The following is a 16,374-nucleotide window of genomic DNA, read 5'->3' as shown; positions in this document are numbered from 1 at the left end:
GCAGAGCTGTAAGATAGCTTTCATAAAACAGGAATCTGATAAACAGGAAGGGTGTACTCTAGTGCAAAAATAATGCATAGTTTCTATTTAATGATGCATATTTATAGATTTTCCTGCACATATAAGGCTACTGAAATATAGTCGTTGTTTTCTGGTTTGTAGCTATAAGATAAATCTCAACTTTGTTCAAAGATTAAAAAGTACACAAATATTATATTATTAGATTAATTTCCAAGTAAAATAAAATGTTATTGGATTACAAAGGGGGCTGGAGAAGCTGAAGATATGAGATCCATTGCAGCCACATTCTTTTATAGCCACGTTCTTTCTATTTTTATTACTGATACCTTATCTGCTTAGGTGCTGGAGCTACAAATTTGTGAGGTATTACTGACCAGTTCTTCTTCTTAGGCTACACATACAACCTATCACTTAGTCCTCATGGTCTGCCTCCACTGTCTGTTTCAACCAATTCACTTCATTTTTATTGCCTTCCTCCTAGAGCAAATAAATTTGCAATGGTTATATGCCTTGTGGAATATTATTATATCTTCCTTACTGGAACTGTTGTATTTACTTTTATTTTATACTATTATGTTATCCACAAAATACTCAGAATATGTGTGTGTGTTTTAATTCTCAGAAAAATCCCTTTTTAGCAAGAGTTAATATGCAAGTTTTTAAAAAATTCCATGCAAAGGACAATAATAGCATGGTTTGTTTACCCAAGTGGGTTCATGTTCATAATAATTTACTTCTCCTTTTGACTACACTAAAATATTCCTACTGTAGAAAATAAAAGACCCCTTTTCATTAACCCACTATTTCCCTGAGTAATGATTTTTAAAATGTAAATGAAGTGTTATTAGTATCTCACTTAAAACCTAATGATAACACACAGTTTTTCACAGAATGGAATCCAAACTTCTTGTCATGGACTACAAGCTCCTTCATGATCCCTTTCTATCTCCTCAATTTCATCTTGTAACATTGTGCTTTGGGGCACATTGCACTTCTTTCAATTCCTTTACAATAGAGTTTCTCAAGTTTAGCTTCTTATGAAGAGCTGTCTTCTGCATTGAAGAATGTTTAGCGGTATTTCTAGCCTCTATCCACTAGATGCCAGTATTAATCACACAGACACACACACACACACACACACACACACACACACACACAACTTCAGTGTGACAATCAAAATTGTTTTCAGCCATTGCCAAATTTCCCGTGGTGGGGAGTGGCAATATCTCCCCTAGCTGAGATCCACTGCATCAAAGCAGCAAACATTCTTGCACGTAGACATTCTCATACAAATTTCCTTTACAAACAAGGCTCTTTTTAGGTTCGCTGCATGGTTGCCTTCTTCTCTTTCTACAAATTTTGACAAAACATCTCTTATTCTAAAATGCCTTTCTTGTCCACTATAACGTAAAACTGCTATCTAGCCTATCCTCTGAGGATTAAATACTATTCTTTTCTTTATATAACTTACCACGATATATAATTAAAATGTTTCCTTGTATAATATTTACCTCCCCAACTAGACTATATCTCTAAACAAGTAATGTCAGTTTGGTTCACCATTTGGATAAGTTTGTTTCATTATCGTATATTCAGGTCTTGGCACAGGACTGACACTGAGGAGGCATTGGATACGTATTTTTTGAGTAAGTGAATGCTAATTTGAGTTGAATTTCCTATTCATAATACAGGATCTTCACATTACACTATATTCAGAAGTTCACAAATGACTCACTGTGCTTAGCAAAATTGTGATACCAAGAATAAATGTCGTTCTAAGGGTTATGCCTATAGTAGAGAATGATGTTTTCTGTCTATGTTATATTATTAATCTCATAACGGAACTTTTGGAGAAGCCAGAAAAAAATCTACGGAATTCTGTGTAATTAATTTAAAGAGCTGTAATCATTGTATCAGCCCTATTTATTTGTGTATTTATTTTCCCTGAGTAGTTTATCCATTTAAGTCCAAACTTATATGACCATTTTGAAAATCTTCCAAAAAAGCAAGCACACCGTTTTCAGGCGTGCTTCTCATGTATTTTTTAGAAAATATATTTTAATATTTTTTTATCTAGGTGTTACTTTGAAAGTATTGAATAAATAACTTTTGGCAGATAAATCATTATTCAACACAATCTGCTATAATAATTTTGGGTTGAAAGCTTATTTTTAAGCTTAATGGTATTGAACCCCAATACAGATCTCAAAGCTAGTTAGCATGATTGAACTGAATTGCAGATGGCAACTCCAAGTGTGGTGCTTTGCTAAAATTAGAGTTTCTATTGTTTGTAAAAATAAATATTTGCATGTTTTATAAATACCGTCTAACACAAACTCAAGTAGAAAAATTGAAATGTGTACCTTCTTTGGATTAAAAATAGAGCTCAAATGAACTAAAACTCAGCTTTCAGATAGCTGGTACATAAGGCAAAATCCTAGGAAAGCTCCCAATTTGCACTGTAATGTTAGTTCTCTAGATTTCACTTTTGACTTAGCAGCACCTCCAAAAATTGATAAGAAATAGATAAATCACTTTCAGATATTATTTTACAACTGGAATATTTTATTTATGTGTATACTGAAATAATTTATTCTTTTCTGTATTTTAAAAAGAAAATGATGTTAATGAAGGTAAACTTTTTTTTTTTCAGCATCCAAAATATTTTTAATAAGAGAGTAGGATCCAGGGTTTGTTTTTGTATCCTCGGCTGGCCCTTCGGTCTCTCCCGCGCTCGAACTTCCGGCCAATGGAGCGGATGTAGGGTTTGTAGAGTTTCCGGGGCCTTGCCAAATGCCCGTACACCCCTCGGCCCTTTGGAGGACCGGAGAGCCGGACGATGCCGCAACCCTTGGGGGAGTCCAGGGCCAGCTGGAAGAAAGTGAGGCTCTTGCCCCGCGCCCCGCCCCACCCCACCCCACCCCACCCCATCACCTAGAAGATGTGGCTGCGGGCCCGGCTGGTCACGCGCAGCACACAAACCTTTAGTTTGGGCACCTCCTGAACCCGCACGTCATCCGTTATGGCCCCCACAACCACGGCTGTTTTGTTTTCCCGGCCAGGAAGCTTCATCTTCCAGATCATCCGGGAAAGGGACAGAGGTGGCCGGTTGTTGCGACTCATAAACAACCTCTTCAGCACAACCTGGTTGAATGTGGAGTTGGTTCCTTTGCCAGAAACCTGTACAGCTTGACCGACAGCCTCAGGTAGATATCCTGGCTCTTGGGCTCCTTGCGCCGAACCTTTCGGTCCTTGTTGTGGCGGGTGTCAACTCCCATGATGGCGCCTCCTGCCTGGCCAGGTCTGGAAAGAGACAGTGGTAAACTTTCTTTTGATGAGGGTTAAAAAAAATTGGATATCAAAGTTTTTTTTTTATATATTAGTTTATTTTGGACAGCAAACGCATAAATAATACAGAAAAGACAGAAGACAGAATTTGCCACCTAATCTTAAGTGTTTTGTACATTCCAACCCCTCACCTCCCAGTTTTTGAATGAAATGACAAATTTTCTACAAAATATATTTTTTGTTATTATTATTTGAATCAAAATATGAATTACTAAACAGTTCTTGAACATGTATTTACTTTTAAATACCCTCATATAAGAAACCAAATTATTAAAGATGTTTTAACATTTTGTATTAAAGAAAAATTAATTATTAGAAATTTGTACATCAATCAAATAACTTTTATACCTCAAAGGCTATTTGGAAGTGTTTGTCTACTTCAGGAACCTACTTTTTAAATATATATATCCTGCCTTTAAAAGTAATTAAATTTTATCTTCTATGTTCAAATGAACAAATTTATAAATGTCCAGATTCATGAAAGACATTGAGTCATCTCATTAAAACAATGAGCTTGAGTTCATCTTAAATAAGAATTTGCCAATTGACAAAATAAAAGTTACATTCATATAGATAATTAAATCAACCTTGAGTGAGTGTCTTAGACAGTGCCCCAGTATGACATTAAAAGAACACAGCACCATTTTTGCCTAAAATTTTGGTAAAAAATTAAAATATCATACACAAAATTAATCGTATAAGACTTCTGATACTTATTTTAAGTTTTCTTTAAGTAATTATAAAAACCATTATTCTAGTTCCAAATTATCCTGGCTTGCTCTTACTTCATTTCTATGTTCTTCTAATTTTTATGTAGGTCATTTCTCTCATATTTTAGTCTTACATAAGCTACTCCTATTTTATGTTGGCAGAATTTTAAAAAATCAAATCCCGCGAATACTAATTGCTGACTCTTCAGCAATTAGCAAATTGTTCTGGGGAACAATCATTTTTCAATTGTCCCTCTTAGCTTCATTGCTAAGGAGGGTTCCATCTTTCAATGCTGTTCGTAAAGTATTGATAGTTTCTTATTTTCCTCGGCATGACAAGTGTGTGTGTGTGTGTGTGTGTGTCTGTGTGTGTATTAAATAGTCTTTGGCTTTGACTCCATCTTGAAGTGTTTTCTACTGGCTGCCTCTGAACTCTGCCTACTCATTTCAGTGGAAGGCGGAGAAATAATTTATAAATTATAGTCTAAACCCAAAGTGAATTTTACTTATTAGACATATATATGCTCCTGGCAGACGTTAGCACATAGTAGATATTCAGTATCTGTTTGTTAACTGACAGCAATATGGACATCATTATATGTTACTAAGTCTCTTTTCTGGTGTAACAACTCTGTATTTTGTGAGCTACATTAGCAATGATTTGGGGAGCAATTGAGGATTTCCTTAGGCAGAATACCTGTTATCTTGTCACATTATTCAGTGATGCTCCATTCTTAGAATGAAATCGTTTTTCACCATTATCTTGAGATTGATTTTGTAGGTGAGGAAAAGCCATAGAGAAATTTTGGTAAACTTCTGTATATAACATAAAATTCTACCCTTTTCTTATACAGGGTAGAGTGATGGTCAAACTTTCAAATAAAAAGTTGTTTTATATGCCATCTTGTAGAACACTGTCTTCCAGCTGTAAAAACAAACACTTAAAATGATAAGTGCTTGGCCATGGATAAAGGTATAGGCAGCATTAATCTTACACTCATGCTAGATCCTCATGGTATTATGGTGTTCGTTTTATTGTTTTGTTTTGTTTTGTTTTACTTTTTAACAACAAGGTGCACATGGCAGTGTACACAAAGAATAATTGAATAAGTAGTAAGATCAAAAGGAGAGTTAAATAATTAAATCGACAACTGTTGCTGAGTTATATTAGGAATGCTTTCAAATGCCCTCAATTCCTCCACAGCTGACCTCAAAATATTATAAGTAATATAGATGTTGGATTTGAAAAGCAGTGTGAAAATGTCTTACTCCAAAAACGTGTATTTCACGTGTCTGATATGCCTACTTTTAATGTGTTTATTCACATTTATTAAATATTAGTCTATGTGAAAGTAGGGTGACACGTGAGGAATACAAATGTGAACTTCTTTATTTTTCAGTATTTCCTAGCACCAACCTTCTTATCTCTAGAAAAAATTTAAGGAAGCTGGGGGTAAGAGTGCTGTGGTCTGAATAAGAATTCAAACCTGTCTAATTCGTTAAAATAATATTTCAAAAACATGCAAGGAATATATGCCAATGTATTCTTAATATAGGTTTAAAATTTTTATTTTAAATCTTAACATTGCCATGTGTATTTTTCTTAATATCTTTCATAATCTAATTATCAGACTGTAATGTTTTTCAAATACATGTGTTTCGGTGTCTATACCCATATGCTAAAGTGTGTGTATATATGATTGTTCTCTGCATTATTTACTTTACATAAGTACATTATAATGTAAATATGGATAGATATGATATTGAGATAAATGCACCCATATCTAGATATTATATAGCTAGATATATGTAGAGAGAGAGAGAGAAATTTGGAGATATTCCTCCTAATAGAAAAATATTTAATTAGAACTGAATTTTAGAGAGATATTCAGTTAAATGTTAATTCATCAACTCCCATTGTGGCTTCACAGAAGTGAGATGTCATGTAGTTCTTTCATATACATTTACTGGAATTGAGATATAAAGAATATGGACAACTCTCCCCAAAGGAGTAGTATAGACTACAGGGAAAAATATATCATAGTGCATATCAATTAGTCTGTGAGTCAAGTGACCTAGGCATAGTTTCAGCTCTTTTAGCAACTTCATGTGATGCCTTAGATACGTGATAAATACCCTAGGTTTTCGTATCTTTTAATGACTCAAAAGTGACAAATTCTAAGGTCCTTTCCAATTTTTCATGTTAGTAACATTGAAGGAAAATTATTAACCCAAAAAGGTAGACAAAATTTCAAAATACCAGTAAAGTTAATTAATAAACATCTTTATTTCATATATAAATGTATGTATGTGTATATATATAAATATATATACACATATAATGTAAGCTGAAAGTGTTGGGCTGTGTACATTTATATACATATACATATTTAAGCAATTTTTAATACATAAATGAAATTAAAATGGAAAAATATTGTGAGCAAGCCTGTGTAGTACCAGTGGAGTAAAACAGGGATCAAAATAAAAAAGGCTTTGTGTGTGTGTGTCCATAAAATCAAATATAACATCACCAATTATTTTATTTTTAAATAAGTCAATAGAAAAATTATTTTTCAAGTAAATAAATGCAGAGATTTTATTTTTTCCTGAGTGGTTTTGAGTACAGATTGAAGCAGGTGTTACATATGAAAGCACAGAATATAGGAATACCATCTGTGTGTGTCTAATTCTAGCCAAAATTTTTTCCTTTACTGTTGTTTAAAGATTAGAGAATTGGATTCTGCTTCAGAGTGGCTTTGGTACTAGTAGCTAATCCCACTGAAGATTAAATGAAAATGCTAATTTTAAACAGTTAAGATTATTTTATACCATTAGATAGATATATTTTACAGCATAATACACCTCTAAATTTTTTACTTTTTAAAAACTGTGTATAAATGTGTCTTTTCTATGCTTTTGGAATGGTATAAAATAAAGCAATCAGATTACTTACAATTGTGTGCCAACATCTATGAGGTTGTATAATTTGGGGGATAAGATCAGGACTCCCTCTACTGGCTGCATGCCTGCTTCATTTGCATCAAAATCAGGACATAAAAAACTCAGGAAACACTAGAAATTTAGCAGAAGGGTAAGTTAAGATCCTCCAATCCGCTTCTCATCTTGTGTATGTAGAAATCGAAGCCCAAAATATTAATGGATTAAAACTCATATTTATCCCCTGTAGCTTCAATCATCTAATTACCTGGGGCCAACTAAGTTTACCATCCTAATACAGTAATCATTAAGAATAATAAGATAACAAAGGATACTAACTATGGACTTTGTGCAAATGTGAACTTTTTCAAAATAATATTGTTATGGTACTTCATACAATTTTTAAATTACAAGACACCTTGGGGAACTAGCTTGTTTTCTGATATAAAAAATTGACCTCCCAAATATTTAAAATATAAGATAAAAATTGCACCTGGCCTTGCAGAGTCACAAATCCCGAGTGAACAGTTAATCAATGGATTAAATAATCTTGACCTCAACTTAATTTTTTTTAACTAGTGTGGAACTGTATAGGCTATCACTAGCATTTTCCTAGTACTCATGTAAGTCTAAAATCTTTTTTTTTAATTCTACTTGCTATAATATTGTTCTCATTGAAATGCTCCCATATGAGCAATACCTGTTCATACATGTGAAAAGTCTTAAGTTCCTTGTTGGCTTTTTGCTTTACAAGCTAAAAACCACAATTCACTCAGCCATTCTTCATAGAGCCTATTTCACAGTTGTTTAATGCTTTTGTAGATCTCTTAGGAATCTGAGTGTGTTTATTTCCCTTTCCAAATTGAGTAGCTGACACTATTCTTCCCTGCTTAAAGACTCACTCTGTAATTCTTAGATGTAATTGATCTGTGATTCTTTGCCTGCATCCCACTATGATTTATCGTGATAACCTTCTACTGTTACTGACTCACATTAAGATTAAAACACTGTCACCGAGTTCCAAGGCAATTGCCATCTGAGCAATGCAAAACAAATAATAAAAAGATGAATAAGAATAAGCTTGATTTGGATAAAATATAAAGTTGAGAGAACAAGCAAAAATGTATAATAGTTGTACCTCTGTTGTCATTCATGGAATTGTCAGAGGCAACTTAGAACCTGCCATATGTACAGGTACTGCACAGATGCATGTGTATTTAATATTTACTATTTGTAATTTACAAATATATATGACCAAAAATTAAAGGTATAAAACATATTGATATTCCCAATATTCCACTTAAAGTTTATTAAGTAGCTACTTTATAAATGTTTTTTAAAAAATATTTAGAAATAATAGAATACTGGCTTTATCCTCAAAAAGGAAGTGGTTAAATAATACGACTGAGAAGACAAATATGTAAGCAACTCATTATAATAGAAAAATGGCATATTTATTTCAAAATCATCTAAATTGTGAAATAACATACATTTTGTGAAAATTACTCTTCAAAAACTATGGCCAATTTCAAATATATGGAAAAGTAGAGAGTATAATATGATTAAGTTCCACATACCTATAACGAAGGTAAGACAATTGTAACTTCATGGCCAAGCTTGTTTCATTTATATTTGAAATTACTCTTCTCCTCCCACAGATTATGCTGAGACAGATCTCTAGAATAAAGATAATTTGTTATTAATCTTACAATGACTTTATTGTATGTAACTTCATGATACAATCAAACTCTTCAGAGCTGCAGATTTTTTTTAACAGGCAAAATACAAACTTTATGGAGAATTAGAGAAGACCTGAGAATAGCTCAGTAAACATGGCATGTTGGTGTAATAGGGTAAGAATATCAATAGGGATGGAAGAGATTTATTGCCAGAGAAGCATACATAGTAAAATAACTGAGGAATGAATGCATATAATGAACTAATAACCTAGAGTGGGTGCAGGGGACATATCTTGAAAGATAGGATGAATGTGTTTGTGAATGGCTTAATTTTGAGAAAATTTATACACGCATTCAATAAATGATTTGTAATGATCTTTCACAATATGGCTTTTTGTGAAGTTAAGCTTCAGTAACAATTCGTTGATTCTACAGTTGTCTACAAGATTAAAAAAAACCTAATCACAATTTGACAAGGTCATTTAGATTCTATCTTTTAAATAAAAGGCTGGAAGATACATCACAAGTTTATGTTCCAGTCATATTCAACAACTTGCCACTCTAGTTTGTTATGCTATTCTGTATGTAAACATTGTTTTTTACTCCGCCAGCTTTTTCCTTTTGTGAGCAATCCTTTCATGTGTTTTTTTTCAAATTTATTTAAATATTTATTTTAATTAATATATGAAATTATATGTATTTATCATGTACAACATGATGTTTTGAAGTATATATACATTGTGTAATTATTAAATTTAGCTAATTAATATATACATTACCTCATATAGTTAGCAGTTTTGTGATGAGAACATTTATCTACTCTCTTTAGCATTTTTCAAGAATGCAGTATATCATCATTGACTATAGTCATCATGTACAATACAATAGAGCTCTTGAAGTTATTCCTCCTCTGTAAGGGTAATTTTGTATCCTTTTACCAACATCTCCCAATCCCCCACTGCCACTGCCTCAGTCTCTAGTAATCACCATTTTACTCTCTATTTCTATGAGATTAACTTTTTTTGATTCTACATGTGAGAGAGATAATGTTGTATTTGTCTTTCTGTGACTGACTAATTTCACTTAACATAATGTCCTCCATGTTCATCTGTGTTGTTGTAAATGATAGGATTTCATTCTTTCATAGTGTCTTAATAATATTCCATTGTGTATATATACCACATTTTCTTTATTTGTCTGTTGATGGACACTTAGGTTAATTCCATATCTTGGCTACTGTCAATAGCACTGCAATAAATATGGGAATTCAGATATCTCTTTGACATACTGATTTAATTTCATTTTGATATATACCCAGCAGTGGGATTGCTGGATCATATGGTAGTTCCAATTTTAATTTTATGAGGAAACTTCATACTGTTTTCCATAATGTCTATACTGACTTACGTCCACACCAACAATGTACAACAGTTTCCTTTTTTTCACATCCTTACCAGAAATCATCTTTTATCTTTTTTATGATAGCCATTCTAACAGGAGTGAGGTCATATCTTATCAGAGGAGAAAGTTCTTTTTATCTCAAGCCAACAAAAACAGATTCAAGATAAATATAGATAGTAAGAATTTATCTAATAATTTGGATCCTCAAATTTTATTTTATTATTATTATCATCACACAGTCCTTGGGACTGCTGTGCGTTGATTAACTAAAATGTGGATGAAATTATTTTCTACCTGAATCATTATTTTTCTGTAAAATATGGTGAGAAATTGATAGAGATTTACTATAATAAAGATATGCTGATCTCAGGAATGAAAATGAGTAATATTCTCCTTTTGTTTGCCTCACTTGCCACCATTAAGCACACATTAAATTATATTTATTAATAACTTTTATTGGACACTTTTCATTAAATTATATTTCAATGCAGTTCTTTCTATTTGAGGGTTAGTTTTTAGAAACACAAACCCACCATTCCTTGGTGATTCACTGTAATGCTTCACTGTTCTCAGCAATTGCAGATATTTTCCCCAGGAAACATTACCTTCATTGGAAAATACCTAAGATTAAGGGATAATAAAAGTAGGACTAGATATGAATTTAGATATGGTGTGCATTGACAGAAAATTATAAATGATATGCAAATATTATTCAGTTGTTAGGACACAGAATCGGTCTTCATAATACAGTTTTAAAAGCCAAGATTATTGACGTGTCATCAGGGCACCACTTGCTTTGCCAATGTTATTGCTGCTCAACCTTATAACTGTGGATGAAAGGGTTAAACATTTTGATCACTTGGATTTTGTGTTGAACTTGAGTTTTTAGGAAGATAATGTGATATATAAGGAAAGGTAACACATTAACATCTTTATATAAAGAAACATATTTATCCATATTCCTCTAGGAAACTTACTGCAAAAGAAAGTTCTCAGTTACAGAAGACATACACACTCATAGAGATAAACATTGTAATATTGCTTAGTGTTGCTAAGTGTAAAGTTCTGGGGACTGAAGACCAGTGATAAGTCTAGTAATTCAAACTTATCCATGACAAGAGCCAGCATATCTATTAAATTCCTGGAAATGGCCATCTGGCTTTGGAACTTGAGACATCGCTCCTGAGGTTGACATCGCATGGGAGTCAACCAAATGAAAAGGTTCTTTTGTAACACAGCTGGGAAGGTGAGTTAGTATTAGTCAAAAGGGGAAAGTGTTGCTTTAGAAGTTTGGTAGTCTGGCAGTTGGCCAATTATGCCATTTTGAGCCAAAATTATGTGAGAAGAGAAAATTTTCATTTGGCTTCCTAAGGAGGACAAATAGGAAGTGTAGTTAATTTTTTCATTCTTTATTCAACAAATATTTATGTACCAAATAATGATGCAGTCAGTAGCAAATCAGCAGGTAGCAATAGGACTCAGCCCCCATGATGTTTCCACTTCATTGGTGGAAATAGACAACACACATGTAAATAAATAAATAAAATAATTTAGATTGCAGTTATCATGAAGAAAATAAACAAGGGCTGTGCTAGACACAGGGAAGAGGCAAAGATACTTTAGATATGGTGGGCCAGGAAAGTCTATTTAAAGAAATATGGTTTGGGTTGAGGCTTGAATTATGAAAAAATACAGTCATACAGCATTCAGGAGATTAGACTGTTCCAAACACAGAAAATAACAAGTGCAAAGGCCCTGAATGGAAGAGCTTGGCTTGTTTGAGAAATATAAAGGAAGCCAGACGCAAGAAGAGAGCAAGAAGGCGTATGGTGTAAAACGAAGTTACTAAAATATGTGGGAACCAAATTTTGAAATGTCTTTTTAGATCATGGTAAAGAGTTCAGATAACATTCCAATTTCAGTAAGACAGCTTCTGAATTTTGGAAGAATCATAATTGTAATTTAAGTTATAATAGGTAAATTTATGTACAAGACATTGTAAAGCAATATCTGGGCTTTGAAATAATGTAATGGATAAATTTATAACTTATAAATACTTAAAATATTAAAAAATGAAGTAAATTTGGCAAAATTCTGATGGGGATTTATTTTACTTTCTTCATAATTGGTTTAAAATCTTCATGAAAAAATTAAAGATATAAAAAAATATTATTCCAGAACTCAAGTTGAATGAAATAAGTATAGCTAATGAAGAAAACATGAATAATGTCCTGTTGTTTCTAAACAGGAATATGTGTTGGAAATTTGATAGCATAAGTAATTATATTTTATAATAATAGGTATTATCCAAAAGCATTCATTCAATTTAGGGAAGTACTAACTTGACTAATTATTCCCTGGAAGTATATTGTAAATCTGATTTAATTGACTCAATCACACATTTATCTAGAATATTTGCCCTCAACCTTAAAAAAAGTACTCATTTCAACATATTTTGAAAGCTGTTTTGAAAACTTAGTTTAAAGGGAATAACCTAATTTCAATAAATATGATTTTGTTGTATATTTAAATACTATAGAGAAAAGAGAACATCTTTAACACCAATGATTTCCATAACTCTGGTTTTTGTCTTGTATAATCATTGTGCAAGCATAATTTGTTCATGGTCAACACATTATCCCAAGATACAGTTGATATTAAGATACAATAGGTTACATTTAGAAAAGTTTATAAAAATTTTCCAGCTTTACTTCTATATTGTAAATCATGTAAATGAGCAAACTGATTTTGTCAGTGTTATAAATGCACATGGTATACACTCAAACTTCTAGTTTTCTCAAGACATCATTTTGGAAACAAGAATTGCGTTCAAATATGCATAAAATGATTAGCTGTTCTCAATTCTGATACAAGACAAAATGAAGAAAATTTGCATTTTAAATCACTGGCGGTGTTGGAAGATGGAGGGCCATGCTTGTTTTCACTATTGCAGATTATAAATTAAAATTATTGTATAAAACAATCTTTTAAATCAAATACAGTTTTTAGTAAGGTATTTGGTTTGGTTTTCCTCATGATATTTCTGGTATTTTTATTTATCAACATGGAAATTTAATGGGGGGAGCATTGAGGTACTCTCAAGAAACAAAATGAATGTGTTAGAAATCAGTGTCTGTCCTCCAGATTTATCCTTGTGTCCTATAAGGAATATCTCTGTGAATAAACCCTCAGAGGGCTCTTTGGTGCAGTATGGAAAGCAAAAATCTGCTCAAAGAGATTCTGTCTCCTGCAAAAATAGAAGCAAACAATACAAAATAAAAATAAAACCTGGGACAGCAAGGACAACAAGCAGGATAATGTTGCCTAAAATACTGATATATTTTGGCATCAAATCCTAGAGTATTCTTGCCCCCACCTTTTTTGGTGAAACAGATGCAGTCTTAGGAGTACTTGGTGTGAAAATGCCAACTGTCTAGCATGTGGATAAAAGTATTCTTGGCTAAATATTTTTTAAATGTATTGATTAAACTGGATATGTTGTAAATTATAAGGAAAATTATATAATTTGGTGTGTTTTTGGATCATTTGTCGTTGTTGCATTCAACTTGAAAAATTCAGTTACTGTTTAAAAAGTGATACATATAAAAATGACAGATTATATGGATTGATGGAAATATGCTGATACATTGAGACTCATGATTATAACGTAACGACACTCTCATTATTTTATTGACAAAACTCACCTATACAGACACAGTGGGACAGGCACATATATGTCAGATAGAAACCCATGTTCAGGTCCGATTTTTGTTTGCTGTTAGTGAATATCATTTATCTTGTAACATCATCATATGATACTGACAACAGCTCAGCCAACATCTATGATTTATAAATATTGAATTAAAATGTACATAATCTATTTTTAGTTTAAAAGTACAACATAAGACATCATTTTTTTGTGATGCTGTTTCAACATATTAGTTTAAGTTCTCAGTTTCATTCTGACCAAAGTTACATGGAATGAGGTAAAACTGGAACTTTAATATAAAGCTCTGTCTCTAAAGGATTATACATTTCATCCTTTGACTGGTTTGCAAATTCAACTTATTGTAATAACACTTTTATTTTTACTCCTGAACTATGAAAATATATTATTTTAGATATAGCTATTTTATGAGTTATGTTTAAGGTAACTTTTCTCAAAAGCTGTTGATCTATTCAAGAATCTGACGCTTTTGAATCCTTAATAGCAGTTTAGTTTTCAGCTTTTTTGGTTGATTTTTTTCTTCCATGTTAAAATGAGTTGTTTAAAATTTCCTTCTGCTTACATTCACTCTAATTACCATGAAAAGTCATAAACCCTTGCTCATTTTCCCTAAGGAAAGCTCATTAGGTACCTGCCTTGGGCATTGTTATAGTTCAACATTTCACATAAATGTATTCTACAGAACATTGGTCTCCTGAGAGATATTAAGGGATGCTCCATGAAAAAGAAAAGAATTCCAAGGACGGTTTGTTTGATAAATTTGGTGTAGTATACATTCTCACTTTAAAATGAATATAACAGAGTAAATAGCTAAATTCTTTAAGATATTTGTGGTCTGGAAACCTTTTAATTTTTATAAGTCTTCTCAATAGTATTTGAATTCAGAATCTTTTTTTTTATGATATAACATGTTTTGGTATCTTTCTAGGCTAATACTTTTTAAAAATATATAGTTTTATCACAGAATGAGTAACACAGCCACAACAAAGCCTTACATTGAATTTTGTCATTTTCCAAATTTCCATGACATGGTAAATTTTAGATCTCATATATATTTTGGAGAACATATAACAATAAGAAAAAAATTCACACTTAAATTACTGCAGCAAGAAATCTTCAGGTATAACTGGTATCATTTAAAGATTCATTTAAATCCAAATATTTTATTTTCTTTTTAATCCTTTTGTATATGTCCGTTGTCAGAATTTAATTTGGGTATTTTCCTTCAAAAAACTAGAACTTGTTGAAATTGAAGTACATGTTTTAGTAAAATATTTTTAGGCTAGCATTTCATTTCCACATTCAGATTTTTTTTCCTTTCAAGTGTTCTTTTTAAAGATGATAACGTAAAGAATACAAATGTAAAGGTAAAGCAGTATGATAATAATATTCTCCTCAACTATACATAGAGTGATTACATCCATCCCTGTTCCTGTCCCCATGCTTTATACATTTTCTGTGTCAGATCCTTTTTTTAAAAAAAAAAATTTAGTCTAATTCCTTTAGGAGATTGCCCTACATCACACAGTAACAGCTCTTTTTAAAAGCCAATTCTGGTAAGGATAAGTAAGCCAATGGCTCCAGAACAATTATACTCATAAAAACACATAAGAATTATTTAACAAATGGTGCTGAAACAATTGAACTCCATATTAAAAATAAATTTAGACATAGACCTTACATATTTCATAGAAATTAACTCAAAATAGATCATAGAACTAAATGTAAAACACAAATCTGTAAGACTTCTAGAACACATAGGAGAAAATCTGTGTAACTTCAGGTTTGATAATAACTTTTAGATACAATCCCCAAAGAAAAATCCATGAAATTCAATAATTGATAAGTGAGACATTATTAAAATTAAAAACATTCTGATCTATATAGTAGGCTGAAAATGTATAGTCAGAGATACCAGGTCCTAATTCTTGGAACCCGTGAATGTGAACTTGTAAGAAAAAAAAGATCTTTGTAGGTATGATTAAGTTAAGCGTCTTGACATGAAGAAATTATCCTGGATTCTCTGAGTGGTATCCAAATTCAGTTCTTATTAGTGAGAGGTGGAGGAAAATTAGACACACACAAGAGGAGAAGGTGATGTGAAAATGGAAACAGGCGTTGGGGCGAAGCAGCCACGAAAGAAAGCCAGCAGCCACCAGAAACTAGAAGAGTCAGGGAACTCCTTCTCCACTAGAGGCTCCGGGAACAAGGCCCTTCTGAAATACATCCTAGTCAAATTGGTGTTAAATTTCTGGTCTCCAGAACGGGGAAAGAGCAGAATTTTATTGTTTTAAGCTATCAACTTTGTGGTAATTTGCTACAGCTGCAACCAGAAACTAATACACTCTGTGAAAGATACCATTAAAAGAATTAAAGAACAAGCCATGGAATGAGAGAAATTATTTACAAAACATATCTGATAAAGGACTTTGAAATATACAAACACGCATGTAAGCAATTCACTATGAATAAGAGAAGATTTTGATGTTTTGTCGTATCTAAGAAACTATTTTGTGTAATTATGAACTTCAGGAGTTGTGATCCATACCAT

At 32.2% G+C, this 16,374-nt stretch overlaps 1 protein-coding gene and 1 pseudogene across 4 annotated transcripts in view; one reads left to right on the top strand and one right to left on the bottom strand.

The window, feature by feature from the left end:
- Positions 1-16,374, top strand: part of CSMD3 (CUB and Sushi multiple domains 3) — a 1,211,731-nt gene that overhangs the window by 56,788 nt on the left and 1,138,569 nt on the right. The window lies entirely within an intron of this gene.
- LOC103891378 (large ribosomal subunit protein eL18-like) lies at positions 2,689-3,327 on the bottom strand (annotated as a pseudogene).

This window comes from Pongo abelii, chromosome 7 (genome assembly GCF_028885655.2).
Source record: "Pongo abelii isolate AG06213 chromosome 7, NHGRI_mPonAbe1-v2.0_pri, whole genome shotgun sequence".
Lineage (NCBI taxonomy): Eukaryota > Metazoa > Chordata > Mammalia > Primates > Hominidae > Pongo > Pongo abelii.
The sequence above is the reverse complement of the archived record's forward strand: the minus strand, read 5'-3'. Positions and strand labels throughout refer to the sequence as shown.